The sequence below is a fragment of the Hyperolius riggenbachi genome, chromosome 5, assembly GCF_040937935.1.
Source record: "Hyperolius riggenbachi isolate aHypRig1 chromosome 5, aHypRig1.pri, whole genome shotgun sequence".
In the NCBI taxonomy this organism is placed as follows: Eukaryota; Metazoa; Chordata; class Amphibia; order Anura; family Hyperoliidae; genus Hyperolius; species Hyperolius riggenbachi.
Window position 1 is genome coordinate 23,711,201 of NC_090650.1, and position 21,541 is coordinate 23,732,741.

At 45.3% G+C, this 21,541-nt stretch overlaps 1 protein-coding gene and 1 long non-coding RNA gene across 3 annotated transcripts in view; one reads left to right on the forward strand and one right to left on the reverse strand.

Annotated features, from left to right (window-relative positions):
* Positions 1–21,541, reverse strand: part of PTH1R (parathyroid hormone 1 receptor) — a 452,655-nt gene that overhangs the window by 319,900 nt on the left and 111,214 nt on the right. The window lies entirely within an intron of this gene.
* On the forward strand, positions 1,878–15,995 carry LOC137519557 (uncharacterized). Its single transcript, XR_011021010.1, has 3 exons — positions 1,878–1,943; positions 10,620–10,742; positions 15,919–15,995. It is a non-coding gene; the product is annotated as an uncharacterized lncRNA (long non-coding RNA).

A 21,541-nucleotide genomic window follows, 5' to 3' on the forward strand; every position in this document is an offset into this window, starting at 1 on the left:
ACTACACTCTGCGTTCACACTGCCCGGGTCGCCGGGTGCATTTAATTTTTTGGCCAGCACTATGACGCTGTGCTACTACTACTGTGCTGCTGCTGCTGAACTGACCGCCCACTTTGTCCTCCTGACTCAGTCGCTACTACACTCTGCGTTCACACTGCCCGGGTCGCCGGGTGCATTTAATTTTTTGGCCAGCACTATGACGCTGTGCTACTACTACTGTGCTGCTGCTGCTGAACTGACCGCCCGCTTTGTCCTCCTGACTCAGTCGCTACTACACTCTGCGTTCACACTGCCCGGGTTACCGGGTGCATTTAATTTTTTGGCCAGCACTATGACGCTGTGCTGCTACTACTACCACCAGTATGTTGCCATGGTCCTTCTGTGCTGCTGAACTGACCGCCCGCATAGTCCTTCTCCTGACTCAGTCGCTACCACCACTGCACTCTGCGTTCACACTGCCCGTGTCCACTGACAACTCTGCTGCGATGTCATTGCTAATTGCTGCAAAAAAAACAAAAAAAAAAAATTACAAAAACCTCTCTGGGGCCTTTTTGCCGTCAGCCACTCATTCTCCTCCAGCGGTACCTTCGCCGCCAAGTGCCATTGGAACTCGCCTTCACCTCTTTGACTGCTTAACGCGTATATCCCTTTTTAAAATCACTTATTACCAATTAATAGCCCCATTTAAAGTGTTGATTTCACTTTAAAATCCATTTTCTCTAGAAAAAAAAAAATTTGGGAATTTTTTATGTTGAAGTTATGTTGCCCCTTATCACCTCGATAATCCATGCTATTTGGGGGACTGTAGCATGTATGGGGGCTTTGTTATTAACGTTAAAAGAAAATCCGCCTCCGGGCGTGAATCCACGCGTGATTACGCCATGCACGGGAAAAAATCCGCGTGGTTGCGTGGACGCGGACGAAAATCCGCATGCGGCGGGGCCGAATGCGGATTTTTTTTTGCAACCACGCGGATTGCCGAATTCGTGGATGAGGCACATCCGAGCATCCCTGGCTGCGACCCTTCCTGCCCCCTAAAAGTCCCTGAGCGGGCCCTGGGAAGGGGGGGGGGCCCGGATTTCTTTTTTTTGCAGGGGTACGCCCTGCACTTGCACATGTCTATCTCATGTCACCTCGGGTATCCTATAAGTGAGGAATATGCGACTTGTTCATTAGATTCTTGCTGAAATAACATTTAAATCCTCCTTTGAGAAGACAGCGTTCTGCAGATTATGATCGCGGGGCTGTGAGGTGTGACAAAGCGGTGTTATCACACAATGACAGGATATAAATAATCTCATGCTTTCATTCACATCATAAACCTTCACAATACACAACATGTTTCCCCACCTGTGCAGCCAACAAGCAATTAGACAGCAGGAAGCTCTGGCGTCACGCTGAAAGCCTTCCCCCCGTTGTGCTGTGTAACACCTAACAAATACCCAGCTCACAGCTTATGGCATCTTCTGGACAATCACCGCTTTGTCACCACATCTAAACTGAAGCCAAAATACAGAATATGTTTGTTTTTTATTCTTCTGACCTGCTTACCTACAGATGTACTCTCTGTCCCTCAAAACTCCTCGCCAATGCTAAACCTACCAAACATAGGAAAAATACAGTAAGGCTGATATAAAGGTGTCAACTTTACACACCTGCCAGGGCCAGGGATCGATTTCTGCAACGGCCACAAATGTCTGGGCCTTGGGCAGCTGCTCCCACAGACCTATGTCAGCTGGTCAGGAGCCGATTTCATTGGCTCCTGACCCTGTGATTGGCTGTGATTGGCTCACAGTGATCACAGGGTGTTTAGGAGCCAATGAAATTGGCTCCTGACCGGCTCACCGAGCTCTGTTGTCATAGTAACAGCAGGTCAAGTGGGCTTCAGCAATGGGAGATCAGCACAAACGGTGAGAGAGACAGGTCCGTGCCTCGTGACGACGGTGAGCCCTTTTTTCTGACCAAAAAGTCTCTGGTCCTTAAAGCGGAATGAAACCCAGCAATTCTTCTTTGCTCTAAAACATTATTTACAGCATATTATATACTACCAGCATTTGTTTTTTACTACAACAGCATTCAAATGGTTTAACACAGGACAGAAAAGCTCAATGCCAGGAAAGCTGGAGGCATCCGAACTGGAGATAGTGTTATCTTGTGTTTAATTGTATCAAGTGAGGAATGTAAACAAATACTTCTCTGACACTGCAGGCTCTCCTGAACAAAGTCAGACAATCAGAAAGCATTTCTGCTTATATTTCAAGATGGGAAAAAAAAAAAACGGTTATGAATAAAATTCAAACTCAGCTCTCAGAGCAAAAAAGAGTACTTTGGAAACTTGTAATTTCTAAATGAATAATAATACTTATGCACAAAAGCAAATAGGATAACCGTATGGCATATAAAAAGAAGGAAAACATGTTTTTATTGAATATTATGTCTGGGTTTTGTACCGCTTTAAAGGACCACTATCGAGAAAAAAGTAGGCAGTTAAAATTTGACAGAACAGGTTTTGGGCCAGTCCTCATGGGGGATTCTCAGGGTTTTCTTTGTTTTTAACAGCATTTCCTGAACAGCAGTTTAACTGCCAAAATAGTAAGATACCAGCCAGCCTCCCTACTCACTTGCACACTATTTTGCAACTGCTGTTCAGAAAATGCTGTTGAAAACAAAACAAAAACCCTGAGAATCCCCCATGAGGAGATGGACTGGCCCAAAACCTGTCGGTTCTGTCAGATTTTAACTGCCTACTTTTTTCACGATAGTGGTCCTTTAACCTCCTTAGCGGTAATCCAATCAGGCTCGGGGTGGAAATCCGCAGCTCAGAGCAGTAATCCCGTGCCTGAGTGAGTTATATGCAGGAGCCGCTGCACATCTCTCTGTAGTATGTTCTTCTTTTCTTGTTTTTAGGGTCTAAAAGCTTGTGAAAAAATTGCACGACTTTTAGACTCCAAATCTGGAAATAATCACAACGCCAGGGAGTTTAAGGCGTCAGTGACTGCTGGTCCGGAAGTGGTTTATTATCTTTTTTTTTTTCTGGGGGGGCAACTGCTACAGTATTGTATAAACTGTTCTAACTAGTTTAAGATACTTTAAAAGCACATTTAAAACAACAAAATAACCTAGTTTATGCTATATGTCCAAATCCAGAGTTGTCTGAAAGCAAATCATTCATCCCCGTGTGTAACACAGGACTCAACTTACAAGCAAATTTAAAGGGGCACTATAACAAAAAAGTGTACAATTTAAAGTACATATAAATATATACAAATAAGAAGTACATTTTTTCCCAGAGTAAAATGAGCCATAAATTACTTTTCTACTATCACTTGCAGTATGCTGTATAAATCTGACAGAACCGACGGGTTTTAAACCAGCTTATCTCCCCATGGAGGGTTCTCAAAATGTACTTTATTTTCAAAAGCACTTGGTAAATGGCGGTTGCTCCATCCAACTGCAAAAAAACGGCACAGTGAGCAGGCTGGCTGGCTAGGATATTCGTATAAAATCCTTTTCAGGGAATGTCTTTATAAAGAATAAAGGCCATGCTGAGAATCCCCCATGAGGAGATGGGCTAGTCAAAACCTGTCAGTAATGTCAGATTTCTACTACCTACTGTAAGTGACAGCAACATAGGAGAAAATTAATTTATGTCTCATTTTACTCTGGGAGAAATGTACTTCTTATTTGTATATTTTTACATGTACTTTAAATTTTACACTTTTTCGCCATAGTGCCCCTTTAACGGAGCCTGTTTGTAAGTAGAGGGCTGCCTGTATACATAGAGACCAATATTCTGCATGCCTCTATCCAGCGAGCGGGAGATTAAAGCGCTGCCTCATCCACAAACCCCTCCTGAGAGCCCTCGCTGGCCTGTATCTCGCAAAGATGTGACGGTTAATTAACTGAGATAAATGCAGCTCTGCTCCTCTCAATTGCCGCGATCAATAGCAGAGCAAGCCGGGTCAGAGAGGCCGCGCCGAAAAAAACATAATGACAGAGAAGTTAGAGAACGCAACTCCACCCTGTAAGCAATACAGCGCCCGCGACCGCCTCCGAAGCCAATCACTGGGGGGTGACAAAGTGTAAAGCAGAAAATATGAATAACCGCAGCCAATACATCATCCACAGGCTTTCACAAAACCGATATGAAATGGGAGCTTGTGGGGTAAAAACAGCCATATAAGGTCACCATGCGCAGGACCTACTGAGATACTGCAACAGTCACAATCCCGTCATAGTCACTAACCGTGAACTAGAGGTGAAAATACACTGAGGAGATAAACAATTATATTTATTCCCCTTCTCCTAAAAATGGCCTTTTTTTATATCCCAGGGTTTTATTTTATATTTAAACATTTATAAAGTAAATTTAATGTTTTGTTGTCTCTGCTTAGTAGCAGCCTATTAAGTGTACCTAAATGTAAATACATGAACTACTGACCTTTTTATATCTGTCCCCTGAGCTCAGAAGTTGTATTCTGCCAGTAAAACGTTTATGGCTGTAATATGCTAATCAGTGATGTTTACTATATTCCCGACAAGGTACCGACAAGACAGAAGCTGTCTGCGAGAGATCGCGGAAAAGCCGGCGCATGTACTGGCAGTAAGGCGGCTGTTTCCGCGTCCAATGCAGCGGTTTGCACGCGGCAGCATGCGTCTGGTGTGGCTGGGTCTGTTAGTTCACACAGATGGATGGAAAGCTACACGCGCATGCCAGCAGCAGAGGTATCAGCTGATCCGGACGATCAGCTGATTCCTGCTGGACTCCTGATTGGCTGAGTGGCTCGGGGGGAGTCCTGCAACTATATATACAGCTTGCTTGCCAGTTGCTGGTTGTCTGCCATTGCGAACACTTACGTGGAAGCATTCAGACCATAGTCAGATCCTACAGTGTGTTTGAACCAGGAGGACCTGGGAATTTACACTGAGCCAGATTACTTTTATTATCTTTGTGTTATACTCCAGACTAGTTCCAGGGTGCTGAGACCACGTACCTCGCACCCAAGACTAGGGAACTGTATTATTATTTGTGTTATACTCCAGACTAGTTCCAGGGTGCTGAGACCACGGACCTCGCACCCGAGACTAGGGAACTGTATTATTATTTGTGTTATGCTCCAGACTAGTTCCAGGGTGCTGAGACCACGGACCTCGCACCCGAGACTAGGGAACTGTATTATTATTTGTGTTATGCTCCAGACTAGTTCCAGGGTGCTGAGACCACAGACCTCGCACCCGAGACTAGGGAACTGTATTATTATTTGTGTTATACTCCAGACTAGTTCCAGGGTGCTGAGACCACGGACCTCGCACCCGAGACTAGGGAACTGTATTATTATTTGTGTTATGCTCCAGACTAGTTCCAGGGTGCTGAGACCACGGACCTCGCACCCAAGACTAGGGAACTGTATTATCATTTGTGTTATATTCCAGACTAGTTCCAGGATGCGGAGACCACGGACCTCGCACCCAAGACTAGGGAACTGTATTATCATTTGTGTTATACTCCAGACTAGTTACAGGGTGCTGAGACCACGGACCTCGCACCCAAGACTAGGGAACTGTATTATCATTTGTGTTATTCTCCAGACCTGCTGGTGACGCCCATCTTCCAGGGGTCACTAGTCACCGGGTCTTCTTGCTATTCAGCCTGGGACTCCGCCCCCTTGGAGGTCTCAGGCTGCTGCAAGATCTCTGCACTTCCAAAGGGAGGTACTTCTCATACTGCCAAGGACCACCTGCTCCTCGGGTGGTCCTCACTCAAAGTTATTACTGTTGCACCAAACACTCACATTATATAGGTGTCCAGAGGTTAGCAATATATCTGTATTATCGGTGATTCTGCAGATCATCAATAATCAGGTATATATCTGCATTCTTGGTGATACTGCAGATCACCAATAATCAGATTCTCTCTGCGTGCTGACACCGATCGTTACACTGTCACTTCCATGCCTAGAAATTAACTCTTTCAGGCAGCAAAATAAAACAAGTAAAATAGCCTGGTTATTAATATGTTCTGTACTGTACATACACATGTCTGTCTCATCATGTCACATATCGCCTTGGTTACTTTTTAATGTCTCTTATGACCATAAGCAATATTCTTACTTCCTCCAGATGGGTGGAATGACTATATCATAAAGGTAAGTACTTGTAGGATGGACGGCTACCGTATGAATCCAGTTAGCGTTAAGCAGGAAGGAGCAGGAAGAATTAATTTAAGAAAAATGTGGAATTGGAGTTTAAAGAGAACCTGTACTGAGTAAAAATATTTAAAATAAACACATGAGGTAACTTCAAATGAACATTACAGCGTTACCTTGCCATCAGTTCCTCTCAGAAGCTCACCATTTTCTTCTGACAATAATCTCTTCCAGTTCTGACAATATTTTGTCAGATCTGAAATATATCAGTTGATGTCAGTAAAATATCAGTTGCTGTCAGTTATAGCTGAGAGGAAAACTGATGTACCAGGTAATGTCCATGTTTCCCTATGGCTCAAGTGGGCGATGTTACAGTTTAACTGTGTGCTGACCAGAAAGCTGTTATGGGTAATGGCCATTTTCAAAATGGAGGACGGAAAATTCCCCTGATCACAGTGAACAAATAGGACGCGGGACAGGAGAAAGAAACTGAGGAGTAGACTACATGGAAGGTAAGTATGACTTGTGTATGCTTATTTTGACTTTTAATTTTCAGTTCAGGTTTTCTTTTTTTCTTTTCTCTTTAGAAGAGATTATAGGAAGTTACATTTTTCAGAAGCTCTACATTGTGACAAGGCTACAACTTCAGACTTTTCTTTTCCTATCCAGTAATAAAATGAAACCCTGAACACTAAAACGTTTCTATTAAGATAACTCATAACTGGTAGGTTAATTAGGTGCCACTATATTGTTGACAAATGGGTATTTAAGCCTTCAGTGTAATAAATGAGACCCCTTACATAATTATTCTGCAAAATACTGCTCCGTGTTCCTTTCCAGGTGTCTGTAGAAGAGGCAAGATTAAGTTAAAGTGTACCTGACAATTAAAAAATAAAAATTATACATAACTGGGGCTTCCTCCAGCCCCCCTCAGGCTGATCGCTCTTGCCGACTGGAGGAAATACCGGGGCAGCTAGTGGAGGGTCCAAGTGGCCCGGCTTAAGCGCATCTAGAAGGGGGGGGGCGGGGACACATTAGGCGTGTACCTGTGGTTAAGTTTAGAGAGGTGGGTCGGGACATGTACCTGTATTCAGGGGTGTAAATATTGGGGGCTGAAAATCACTGTGGGGCCCCGAGCTGTAAGGAGCCAGAGGGCCCCACCACCTCGAGTGGTCTTAGTGCTGGAAACAGCCTGGTGGTGGAGGACAGAGAAAGCCACTTGGAAACCAGAGGATTCCCTCTCCTGAGGTATCTACATTTTCGAATTGTAAATCTTTGAGCAATAGAAAAACAATAAAGATAATGACAGCTTATGTTAATATTGCGTAGTTCTGTGAGCCTTCAGCGTTCCAATGACTGTCGGCAGAATGACATGGAGCCCTCATATGTTTCAGGTAGAGCAGCCTCAGACCGTGCTTGTCTTTGATGGTGTAGTATAGAGATAGAGGCTTTTGTCTCTGAGGTCACGGCGGTCACAGATGACATGAGGCACGAGATGAGAGGCCAGCCCATACAGAGGAGCAGGGGACACACATCTCAAGGTTTCAAGAAGGTACCTGAAAAGAAGATGACGCTGGCTTCTACATCTTGTCACCAGGCAACTAAGATGGATAAACGAGAGTCCTGGAAAACCAATACACGAGTATGAGAGATGAGTTGGTGAAATGTGGGGGGGAGGAGTAGAGATATAGATTGAGTGGAGGACATGAGATCTGGCGGTTTAGAAGAGTAAAGAATACGTGTGTGGAGGGCATGAAGGCTACTTTAACGTGTCCCTCTGGTCAATAATACATTTCCAAGATTGAGGCGGTCCGGGGTTGTTGTGGAAAACACTCTCACCCTCCAGTACACACTCAGCCTAGGCACTATCAGCAAGGAGTTTGTATGTTGGCCTTCAGTTTGTGTGGCACACAGCCCGAGATTTTCCAGCACGCCCGATTGAAAATGGTTGCAACGTCGATCGGGAGTGCTTTTGGCGGCACCAATCTGAGGCCAAATCTTCAGATCTATTGCTTTTTTGTATAGCGCTTTTCTCCTGTCGGACTCAAAACACTTGCGCAGCAGCCGCTAGAGCACACTCAGTAGGCAGTAAGTAGAGTGTTAAGGAGCCTTGCCCAAGAACTCCATACTGAAGCTGCTAGCTTACTGAACAGGAAGAGCTGAGATTTGAACCCAGGTTTCCTGTGTCAGAGGATGATGTCCCTTAACCAGTACACTATCCTTAATACTCTCTGCCATAGATCCCTGAACAATCATGCAGATCTTTCTGAGTGATTCTGGTGTGTGATTCAGACATTACTACAGCCAGAGATCAGCAGGACTACCAGGTAGCTAGTATTGATTAAAAGGAAAATACAGCACAGTCCTTGATGTCCGGCACCAGTGGGTATCCGGCACTTGCTGGTTGCTTTAGCAACCGGCATAATAAGCACAAACCACTCCCCCTAAATACTTACCGGGCCTCCAGCGATGTCTAGCAGCCTTCCTGCAGCACCTAGTGGGCTCCTGGCGGCCTCTGGCTTTCCGTCGTCCCGCATGCACGCAAGCCAGCGGGTCACCTGACCCACATTGGGTCACATGACATGTCGAATGGGAGCTGCAGTAAGGCTGCTACACATCGCTAGAGGCTCGGTAAGTATTTAAAAAAAAAAAAACCCACCCAAAACAAAGTTCCTCTTATCACTCAGGTATGCTGGTTATTTGAGACTTCCGGTTGCCTGACTTCCGGATAATGGGGACTTTGCTGTAAATATGGCAGCCTCCCCATCTCTTTCACTTCAGGTGTCCTTTAAAATCTCCGACCATTCTCACGAGTCCATAAATTCAGAACGGCTCACTCCAAACAGCTTTTATTTAAAGAGGAACTGTCGCAAAAATCTTAGAATGTAAAACACATACAAATAGGATGTACGTTTCTTCCAGAGTAAAATGAGCCATAAGTTACTTTTCTCATATGTTGCTGGCATTTACAGTAGGTAGTAGAAATCTGACATTACTGACAGGTTTCGGGCTAGTCCATCTCTTCAGTGGTGGCTGGATGGTGTACTGGTTAAGGGCTCTGCCTCTGACACGGGAGACCAGGGTTCAAATCTTGGCTCTGCCTGTTCAGTAAGCCAGTAATTCAGTAAGGAGTTCATTGGGCAAGACTCCCTAACACTGCTACTGCCTACTGAGTGCGCTCTAGTGGCTGCCTCGCAAGCGCTTTGAGTCCGACAGAAGAAAAGCGCTATACAAATACTGCCATTATTATTATTCATGAGGGATTCTCAGCATGGCCTTTATTCTTTACAAAGATATTCCCTTAAAAAGATTTACATAAAGATGCTGGCCAGCCTCCCTGCTCGCTGCACACTATTTTGGCAGTTCGATGGAGCAACTGCCATTCACTAAGTGTTTTTAAAAATAAGAAAAACCCTGAGAACCCCCCCTCCCCCATGAGAAGATGGGCTAGTCCAAAATCGGTAATGTCCGATTTCTACTACTTACTTTAAGTGACAGCAACATAGGAGAAAAGTAATTTATGGCTCTTTTTACTCTGGGAGAAATGTACCTCTTATTTGTATGTGTTTTACATTTCAAGATTTTCGCGACAGTTACTCTTTAAGCAAATGTCTGGAACGATCCCGCGTCCACCGATAGTTTATCACTTTAACTTTGAAGAGTGAAATATCCATATGGCTGCTCTCAGCGACATAAGCAGCCATCTCCTATCAGAACAGCTGGAACTATCGCCACAAATCTCACTGGCAGAGAGGCCCTAAACCTGTCCCGGAGCCGCATAATCGCTGCACGGCGGCCATAAAGATGGCGGGAGGAGAACTTCCTCTATCACTTTACATCACGCCGGCCTTTCATTATTTAGTCCGGGGAAAGTGATACCGTTTATTGAGGGGGCCTCGGAGGAGTCTTATAGTTCTGCCGCCGTGTAAACTATCAGCCACATCCACCACTCTCTCCGGTCCTTTATGTGGCGGCATACATCTCCTTATTGGACCCATCCGCTTGCCGTATGTCACTGAGCTGCTGTGGGACACTTAAAGCGGGAGGACTGTGGTCGATGCCATCTTTATTTATTAACTTAATTTTATTTTAGGCCCCAATGAAATAGGCTGCTAACCACTGCACTTTAAATATACAGCTGCACCTTTTGTATACAGATGTACCTGTGGTCTTGATACCCTATTTTGACTGTGCACCACATTTTGCACCCGATTGCGTTCATAGTAGCTCCATCAAGGGTACTACAGAAATGCCACTTCATTTACATTTTTGCCCACATGGAATCTGGTTTAACCATCCCTTGCAACACTTATGCAATATAGTACTTGGTTTATCTACTACTTGCAATATTTATGCAACATCAACATCTCTGTAACCACCAATGCACCGAGTTATGTCTTTTTATGAAAATGTAAAGGTTATTGTGAATATTGTTGCTCATTACAGCAATTTATTCTGTGCTTTTGTTTACAGTTTGTCCCCATCCTATTGCCTGATGAAGCGGGCTTTGTCCTGCGAAACGCGTTGCATCCATTGGGGTACCAATAAAGTATTTATTTTGTATATGACAGACAGTTGTCTGGTTTGCTTTTGGAGGTAAGTCCACCACTTCTTCCCAGCATATATTAAATGTTTAGTGTTTGTTTTTATCCTACTGGCGCCTCTGTTCACTAACGAGTTTACAGTATCCACCCTTGGTGGAAGGGGGACCCACCCCTGCTATTTCCTATCTACAGAGAGCGACATCTCAGGGCCCGTTTCCACTATAGCGTTGCGGAATCGCCGGCGAATCACCGCAGGAAAATCGCATGCGGGTGCGATTCCGCATGTGTTTTTTGCCGCGATTTCGCATAGGTAAGGGTGATGCAATTTTAACCATGTCACTGCCTGTGTGAATTAACATGGGTACCTATGCGAAATCGCATGCGAAATCGCGGCAAAAAACGCATGGGGAAAACGCATGCGATTTCCCTATTAAATACATTGCGTGCGATTCACCTGCATTACACACACAGGCGAATTCTGAGGGCCCTACCCTGTAGATTTTTTCTGCACAGAAAAACGTGCAGGAAACGCAGAAGTGGAAACAGTCCCATCCACTTGCACTGGCTATGCGAATTCGCATGCGGGCAACGCATGCGGATTCATGATAGTGGAAACGGGCCCTTAATCCTGAGTGGGGACAGGTCTAATCTCCTCACCTGCCCTTACAGTGGTTGCCTCAGCGGTAACGCTTGTTTGTGAGTATAACTTCCTCACATTACATTGTTCCATACTACCTTCCGCATAGTACACTATATTAGGATCTCGGTGTCTCTCATTTTTATTTTTAATATCATTTTCACAGATGTTACATCAATCTGCTGGCTTTGGTAGATCTGCCAACGGTAAACCAGCAACAGAGGATTTAGGTAATACCTTCGGGCCGGTTTTACACCTATTTTTTGCGTTGCGGTGGGGATGTGATGTCCCTCCTATGACCTTGCGTAGAGTGCACCTAAAGGCTCATAGGCATAGCACCCCCCCGCTTAGTAATGTACTCCCAGCTGGCCACGCTCCTGTCACACCCCTAGTCCTGCATATCATAAAGAATCCATAAGCAAAAGATGCAGTTTTATCATTTAAAGTGAACCAGAGACGAAGCACCCTCATGTATTTTACCATATATATCAGTGGGAACATTAGAGAAAACACCTACCCTGCTGTCTGTTTCATTTTTAACTGTTCAGCTTGCTTCTAATCAGCCCTGATAAAATCCCACACTGAGCATTCAGTCTGGCTTTGCTATACTGACTCAGCTATAATGATTCCTGAGCAGAGCCACAAGAGGGCAGGCTTGGGCTTGAAAAGACAGCAGAGAACACAGACTCAGCTATAATAATTCCTGAGCAGAGCCACAAGAGGGCAGGCTTGGGCTTGAAAAGACACCAGAGAACACAGACTCAGCTATAATAATTCCTGAACAAAGCCAGACTGAATGCTCAGTCGGGGATTTTATCATGCCTAACAAGAAGCAAGCTGAGCAGTGAAGAATGAAACAGAGAGCAGGGTAGGTGTTTTCTGTAATGTTCCCACTGATGTATATGGTAAAATACATGAGGGTGCTTCGTCTCTGGTTCACTTTAAACAACACCAGTCCTTTCTATTAACATTAGTGTTCCTTTAACATTTGGAAATAAGAAATGCATCAATTTAATGGGAATAAAGTTTAGAGTCATTTAAACGCATTTTTATATAGAAAAATACAAATATTCACATAGATCTTTACATCAGACCTGAAAAAGAGACACTTGAGGGAGAAAGAGGGACAGAGGGATCGGGTTCCTAAAGAGGGACTGTCCCTCCGAAAAAGGGACTGTTGGGAGCTGTGCTTTTAGTGGACCTAAACTCAGAACTTGCTTTCTTCTCTAAAAGATACGGCATCATATTAACTGTTAAAGAAAAACTTTTTTTAAAGAAAAACATTTGTTTGTTACAGCTGATACAGTTCCTGCAAGAAATCTGCAGTGTGGCTACTTCCTGCTTTCATGGAGGGAGACATAATATTAACATCCTCTGTTTTCAAATTAGCTGCTCTGCTGTGGTAGAGGAGATTCCTGAGATGACACAGCTGAGAGATCAAATTACAATCACAGATGAGGGGGAATTAGACAGGCTAAACTTGCTAAATACATACAAGGTGCATTTTTTTCTGTTTTCCTTCTGTGCTGTGCAAGAGTTCAGGTCCACTTTAGACTAGAATAGAAAAATAATAGGAGGATATATCGGCCTAGAGAAGGGAAGAGGAGGGAAACACATGGTACAGCTCTGGGGAGAGGCGCAGGGCTGAAACGCGCACACTGCGGCTCCTGATATAAACAGGCATTGCGTGCCGTCACCTCTCAGCACTTCATGTTTTTATGATCGGGGCGATGCTCTTCACAGCAGCAAACGGGAGCAGAAGGGTGGGAATTACGCAGGAGGTGGCAGAATTTCACACCCTCCGCCATCTGAAGATCCCACCGGGCTGTGAACTCACATCAGAAGGAATCATTAGATGGAGCTGTGACAGGTCTCACCACAACTCCACTGCAACTGTGAAGCAAAACATCCCTCCAGTCTGGACGGAGCGGAAAGCATTCCTGGCGGCGGCCGCAAGAGGCGGTCGGAGTTAAGCCATGAGGTAAAGTGTAACCGAGGCGAACCTCGGGGTAAGAAGACATTATTCACCTTCCCACACCGTCCTCCACGCCAAGCACGGATCCCCCGGAGAAAACCGACAAGGGCAAGTCGGTAAGAAGATCAGGGCCGCACGCTTCTTCAGGCATGAGCGCGGGCGTACCACGCCAGTGTGAGTACGGTCATGCCTGTGAAGTAGGCCGGAGCCACTCGCACGGGAGCAGTATGGCCATGCCCCTTGCAAGAGGAGCGCGACCCTGATGTTCTGGAGGGTCCCGATGAGCATGGCAAGGAGGACACAGGAAGCCTCTATAGGATCTAGTGCATACATGTCAAACTCCAGCCCGTGGGCCAAATCTGGCCCTCAGCGCCATTAAAATTGGCCCCCAAGTGGTTTCCCCACTTCGCATTATGTTTGGCCCACTCTAGACCACCAGGAAAGCTATATTGGTGGTGAAGCCCTAGAACACCAGGGAAGTCGTATGAGGCACTAGGGGATTGTAAACACTAAACACTAGGGGATTGTATAGATCGAATAGATCATTAGGGACATCTGTATGGCTGATACTGTAGTGAAACCACTCCCACAGTGTGATGTCGGGACCTAGGTCCTGACATCCCACTGTCGGAGCCCCATTGCATTGTGGGAAATAATGGCTGTTTCCAAATGCCCAGCAACAAGTATCTCTGTCTGTGCATATGTTGAACTATAAAAAAAACGAAAAAACCTTTGGACAATCGCATTGTTAGAGGGGGGGGGGGGGGGGGTTATGGATAATGGCAGCTAGTGCTGTCTAGTTTTTTTCACGTCTGCCAGTAGTAAAGATGAGGACCTGCAGGTTGAATGTGGATCAAACAATATGGACAAATTACATGGTGAATATCAATCATTTCTTGACCTCTCTTCCATTTTTTAACTTCTCACTTTGCAATGAGTTATTTTTCCCCTTTTCGCTAATGTTCCTAATGGTTAGTAGTTAGAAGTTATAGGTAAGTGTGACACTCTCCTGCCTGCACCAGGTGGGGGAAGGGGGTCCGGGTCGCAGGTCCTGGGGAGATGATGGTGTTTTAAGGACCACACCAAGAACTGATACAGTTGGGTGTGCAACAGACAAACTTTATCAAAGTAGAATTAGCAGATATAGCCATTTGTCTCCATTGACTGTACCTTACGCCTCTTTCATCAGTGGAAGGATTGTCAGCACTGCCCATTCCAACAACACCTCCTCCCCTTATCTTCTCTCTGGTTTGAGTGCCACAAGGCTCAGTCCTTAGTCCCTTTCTCGTCGAGCTAATTCGGCTACTTATAAAATTTATATGTGCATGACATCCAAATCTATCTCTGCTGCAAATCCTTCTGCTGTAACTTCTTGTGTGTTGTGTCCCTAAATGTCTAATATCTCACGCACATGCTAAGAAAAGCCCTGTGAAGATGTAATATACTGTAGTGTGCAGCAATTGAGCTTGATTCAGCAAACTGCTCTAAACATACTGCGCACACACAGAGCGGGTTAATATTACCGCGCTCACAACTCAAGGTTACATCAGTGTAGCGTGTGCCCGCCGGTTACCTAAGCGTAGCTGTGCAAAGTGCTCGTAGCGCAACTGTGGTCCACCACCAGTAGCTGAGCACTGCTGAGGTTGTCAGCGCTATATAAAATACTAAACAATAATAACCAGCAGAATGTAGAGTTTTCTGTGTTAGAAACCAGAGGTCCACTTTCTTGACGTGGTAGTTTCTGATGGCTGTACAGTTCAACAGGAAGTGAGCTTCAGCCTCCACGTTCCCCCCGATCACAAAGCTAGACCCAGTCTGTTCCCCTCTGTATGTGTGTTTGTCACATCTACTCAGTCTGTATTCCTTCTTTCTTTTGCTCTCTTCTCTCTCGTTTTTAGTGCTTTTTGGCTGCCCTTCGAGCATGTGAAAGAAAGTTTAAACTTGTAAGTTTAAACATGTTAAACAAAGTTTATACTTCATAATTCTGGACTTACAAGTTGTTTCCTCCTTTCCGTTCAATATTTATAAGTTTATAACACACCCGGCAGGGGAGCCAGGGAAGGTTCGAGGCAGGAGAGACATATTAATATAAGTCCGGTGTCTCTGACTCTCTCTATGAATAGCGCGGCTGATCTCACCACAATAGCCTCATTAATGGCTGCGCTCATTGTGCGGAACCTGCGCCGCGTCCTGCAGGAAAGCCAGGGGTTCCCCTAAGTCTGACCGCCGACTTCTGGTGTGCCGCGTACAACACTCCCCGCCATTTACTGCAGCCTATTCCTCCGGCCGCTTTATTTTTAGCTCTTTTCCCCTCGAACAAGGAAATCTGTGTATGGATAGAGCAAACCCCTCTCTGCCATTCAGTCATACGCGGCGGAATAATGTTTATTTCTGGTGCGAGGCCCTGAATAAAAAGACCCATAAAAACTGTAAAAGCAAAACATTTGCTCTGATGAGGCGGGATCCAAAAAAGTTTAGATGGGACGCTGCCTAGTTTTCGTTTTTAAACCATAAAGTAAAATTCCAGTTTCGATAGAAAGGAGTAAGCGCATAATCACCGATATTTATGATGTCATATTGTTCAAAGTTTTTTTTTTCAAATCTTTTTTTTTTCAGGCACTCACATTGGTGACCAAAAGATCTAAAGGCACTTGTATTGACTCGAGGAAGCGGGAAAAGACCTGAGAAACGTGGTGTCTAATGTGCATGAATAAACATTAGTTTTTTTTCATTAAATAAAGATGGATTGTCCTTCTGAGAAGGTAAGAAATTACCCTTTTCCTACATACAAGATCTAGTAGTACCATATCAACAAGGGCAGCAGCTTCTGCAGAGGGGTAAGGTGATTTAGTTACATTTCCCTTCTTAGCTTCGCGTCACACTGAACTGCCCTCAGCCAATCAGCAAGGCGCAGGAATTCTCTGCACCCAGAGTTCTTGTTCTGCACTTCCTTACCAAAAGTCTCTGGCCCCTTAACCACTTAATGACAACAAGCAGAATTATAAAAACGTCCTGCTAGAGCCTCTTAATGGCTCCAGAACGTTTTTATAAGTCAAACAGTGCTGCTGCCGCGGTGTGCGCGTGCATGCGCGTGTGTGCATGCTCCCGCGCATGAGATTAGTAAAAAAAAAAGAAAAAACACTATAGAAAAAATACACCTTTCTTTCCAAATAATATATTGTCCCCATACTTTGTAGTAGGGACATAATTAAAATATTGTGATAACCAGGACAAATAGGCAGATACAACGTGTTGGTTTTATGTACAGTAGCATTGTTAATATTAAAACTATAGGGGATGAAATTGGAGAAAGTGTATTTTTTAATTTTTTTCCTTGTTTTCCGCCTTAAAATGCATAGAAAATAAAGTAATTATTGAAAACAAATTTCAACCCCAAAAAGCCCAATTGGTGGTGAAAAAAACAAGATATAGATCATTTAATTGTGATAAGTAGTGATTAAGCTATTGGCAAATGAAAGGGATGAGCACTGAAAGGTGAAAATCGCTCTTGTCCGTTAGGGTAAAAACTGGTTTGGGGTGAAGTGGTTAAAGACCAGAAAAGTTTTGGTAAAAAAAAGTGGCTAACCGACACCACACCGCAAGCACCTGCTCTTGCTGTTCGTGCCGCTGCAGCCCACTCGCTCAGCTCTCGGTATGACAGCAGAGCTCTGTGAGCCAGTCAGGAACTGATTTCATTGACTTCTGACCCTGTGATCACTGGGAGCCAATCACAGCCAATCACAGTCGCTGGAAGCGGCAACACTGTAACTGAAATCTACGCCCTGGCAGGAATAACAGGTCCAAAACGCGACATAGATTTCAATTACCAAGGTCCAGAAGCGGTTAAAGAGGAACTGTAGTGAAAATAACACAATGAATAAAATGTATTATTTTTTACAATATTACTTCAAAACCGTGTTGCCTGTGATTTTTTTGCTGCTCATTTTTGCATCCAAAATGCTATTTTTGATTTCGAGAATTTTTTTTACAGCAAAACACATGAAAAATAGCAACAAAAAAAAATTTCGCTCAAAAATAGAATTGAACATTATTTTCGCGAAAATTAATACGAAAAGAATATTGCCATTTCCATGCAACCCTGCCTTATAAATGATTTAGTAGGTGTTTCCATATTGTAAAATCTTTCCTCACCCCGATTTACGTTCTGAAATTTATCACCGGTGGCGACATCTTTAGTCCTGTCAGATGCAGCTCTGCGGAATGTTTGGTTACTGAGAGTTCCGAGGCCAGTAGAAAGTAAAGCCAGTGGTCTAGCTAAACAGCCCAGGCAAAACATCACGGGGAGGGCGGGCTACATACCAACATACAGCAATGCATAGATATAGGAAGTGTTTCAGGTGCTGAAACCAGGAAAGTGAACGTAAAAGTGAGTATCCAGAATAATTAACTGCATGATTCTACTATTTGTCACTACAGGGCCTCTTTAGGCCTGCTTTGGCTTGAATCCCTCCCCCACCCCATGGTCTCGTTGTTGGCATGCCCACTGGCACCACCTGTTGCCCGCCGCAGCCTTTATAGCCGCCCGGCGATCCATTCCAGGCTGGAGTTTAAACGTTCACTTGTCTGCCGGGTGCAGCCAGTCTGGGGCGCGCCATCTCACAGGCCTTATTCAGCTAAGCGGGGGGATTTTCTACAATGCCGTGACCACAGGCTGGCCCTGAAAAATTCGCAGCGCAACTGTTTTCATTGGCGGCGCTCCAGGCCGGTCTTAAAGCGGATGGAGTCACTTGAACCGTATAAAACCCTCCACTGGAGGGTCGTGTTTCAGGTGTGAACAGCCAAGCTCGCCCTCTTTACGCGGCCGTTTACCCAGCGCCCCCTTCCTGGCGGCGCTCCTGGAAGGAAACCTGAGACTTCCAGTAATGCCTTCCAGCCCCGAGGATTCGGCGCAGCGCCTCGCAAAACAGGTGATGGGGCTATCGCCGGAGTCGTAAATGTAATCTACGGGTTCCCGGCTTCTCCTGGATGTTTGCGTTCACTGCGGAGAACGTCTGGAGCGGCGGACGCCTGGGATTCCCCCAGACGAGGTGCAATAATGAATATATAGGCTTGCCCGTGAATTCCTGCTCCTGTCGGAATCAACAGCTTTAACCAAAAACATCTGTCGGCCTCTCCAGACAATTTATTATAGGAACTCCTAAAGTTTGGGGGAAGGTAATTGGTGACGCCGTGCGTCTTTTATCTTCACACCTCCCTTTCAAAGCCAACCAGGGAGTCTTTATCCCTCTTAAAAAGTCGCCAAAGACATTAGAGGAACTATTTACACCAATCAGAATTGTTTCTCTATAGCACTACGCGGTGCAAGACCTCTACTCTGAGTCCAGCGGGATCTTCCCAATATGAAGCTGTGAAAATTATTATGTATGTATATAGCGCTGGCATCTTCTGTAGCACTTTACAGAGTACATAGTCATGTCACTGACTGTCCTCAGTGGAGCTCACAATCTAATCCCTACCATAGTCATAGCCTAATGTCCTACCATGTTATTATTATTATTATTATTATGTATTTACATAAGTATATAGTCATGTCACTGACTGTCCTCAGAGAAGCTCACACTCTAATCCCTACCATAGTCATAGTCATAGTCTAATGTCCTACCATATTATGATTATGTATTTATATAGCACTGACATCTTCTGCAGCACTGTACAGAGTATATAGTCATGTCACTGACAGCCACTCAACAGGGTTACTATGCTATCACTGAGTGATCTCTCACCAATGTCAGTTAATGAGGCCGGTCACAGCAGAGGCACTGATTGTATGCTGAATTGGATCTTGGTTAAGTAGTGAACGGCCCCCTTGGAAGAACAGTGTAGGTGTGAATGATGGAAAACACTGTCCATATCCAAAGTGCTGCCCTCTAGTGGCTGGAGGGAGCAGTAGGAACACAAACCAACATTACTTTGCCTCTGGTTGCTAGGTGTGGTCAGTTAACTGGCTGTGGTTGCTAGGTGTGGTCAGATAACGGGCTCTGGTTGCTGGGTGTGGTCAGGTAACATGCTCTGGCTGCTAGGTGTGGTCAGATAACTGGCTGTGGTTGGTAGGTGTGGTCAGGTAACTTGCTCTGGTTGCCAGGTGTGGTCAATCAACTGGCTCTGATTGCTAGGTGTGGTCAGGTAACTGGCTCTGGTTGCTAGGTATGGTCAGATAACTGGCTCTCGTTGCTGAGTGTGGTCAGGTAACTTGCTCTGGTTGCTAGGTGTGGTCAGGTAACTTGCTCTGGTTGCTAGGTGTGGTCAGGTAACTTGCTCTGGTTGCTAGGTGTGGTCAGGTAACTTGCTCTGGTTGCTAGGTGTGGTCAGGTAACTTGCTCTGGTTGCTAGGTGTGGTCAGGTCACTGGCTCTGGATGTGACAAAATGCCTCCCAGCTGCTACGGGGAAGATTCAGGAGTGGGTCTGAGGGGGATTAGGAGTTAATTCATAACCCCCCAAATTGTTTAAAAATGAATGTAGAGATTTCCCATGGACGTACAGAATCCATTAACTATGCCGGGCTATGACAGAATCCTCTTAGCTGACTCTAGAAATAGAACGTTGCCTGGACAGTTCTCATTTTTTTCTCATTGCCTTCAAAGAAGAGGTGAAAAGAGACGGAGTTCCCACCGGACGCCGGACAATCGAGACATTTAGAAGATCAGCTGCTTTGCATCATCCGCGGGTCACACACACGTTCTCTATGTCCTGACCTGTTCATGGATCCAGGAGACAGAGAACATGTCGGGGTCGTCATACTGTCTGACTGCCCTGAAGATATGTGTATGTGGAGACAGAACATCCAATAAACTAACACCGCTATTGTAATCAGAAACGGATTAGCATGGAATGGGGCCCTAGGCAAGAGAACAGCATTTGCCCATCACTTATTGGTCTGTTTTTTTTTTTAGTAAGATTTGGTGTAGGCTGGATTCACCAGGCCCCTAGACCCTCTACAGGCCCTAGGAAACTGCCTAGAATTGTATAGCCCCTATTTACACATCCCTTCACAATGTAATCAGAGGCAAGGGCTCACTGCCTTATCCACCTCCCCCCCCCCACGTCTCCTTACCTAGGGTGTCCTCCCACTACTCTTTAGATCAGGGGTCTCAAACTCGCGGCCCGCTGGCCATTTGCGGCCCTCGATACAATATTTTGTGGCCCTCGCCTGCAAAAGCTTCCTTATAGTTCGCTTCAGTGCTCCCAAGTAATCCGCCGCATCCCCACCGCTAAACGAGGGCTGCAGAGCCCCCAAATCGCCCCGGGGGCAATCCGCCGGCATTTCCTGGAAGGGGCAGAGCTTTCAGCTTCAGCTCTGCCCCTCCTGACGTCAATCCCCGCCCCTCTCTGTGAAGGAATAGTGAGAGGGGCGGGCAGAGGCGGAGATGCGCCGCGATTGGGAAATTCCTTATGCGGCCCAGCCTCATCCTGACTTTGCCTCCTGCGGCCCCCAGGTAAATTGAGTTTGAGACTCCTGCTTTAGATTGTAAGCTCACAAGGGCAGAGTCCTCCTCCTACTGTTTACTGTTTTTGTTGCAATACTTGTGCTGCTTGAGACTCTGCTGTACATGTTTTGGTTGTATCTATGTTCCCCTTGTCATATTATTGTGCTTTGTAAAGCGCTGCGGAATATGCTAGCGGTATATAAATAACAAATAATAATTATAATAGAATTGCTCTGTGGGTGATTCGGGTCTGATTGTTATAAACGCCAGAACACAGACAACCTGGCTGGAGTTACGTATAAGAGCTCATTCAAACTAGCGTCCCGGTGGTCATCCTATTGGTAAATTGACGCATTAAGCTTCGGTCACAGTGGGGAGATGCTTTGGAGAATATTATCCCATTCCTAGCGATGCAGTCACAGATTACAATCAACAGGGCCGGTTTAAGCAACAATGGGGCCCCAGTGCAAAATAAACCTGGGGGGCCCCCCCAACAGATACCCCGGAGCAAACATTGGCATTAAGGGACCTTTTTTTGCAGCTGGTATAGTCAGGGTTTGAAGCCCCGATCGGTCGGAGCTCCACATTCTGGCTACCCCAGCCTGCATGGAGAACAAGGGGTAAAAGTTTCAGGAGGGGGGACCCCACATAATTTAAAAAAAAAATTCCCACACTCTAAACATAAAAAAATAATAATGGAAAAATAGGAACAAAATGCCAGATTTTCATACAGCCATATTGCGGCTGTATAGCGATCCCTGGCCAAAGCGCTGCGGCTGCGTATGGACCCCCT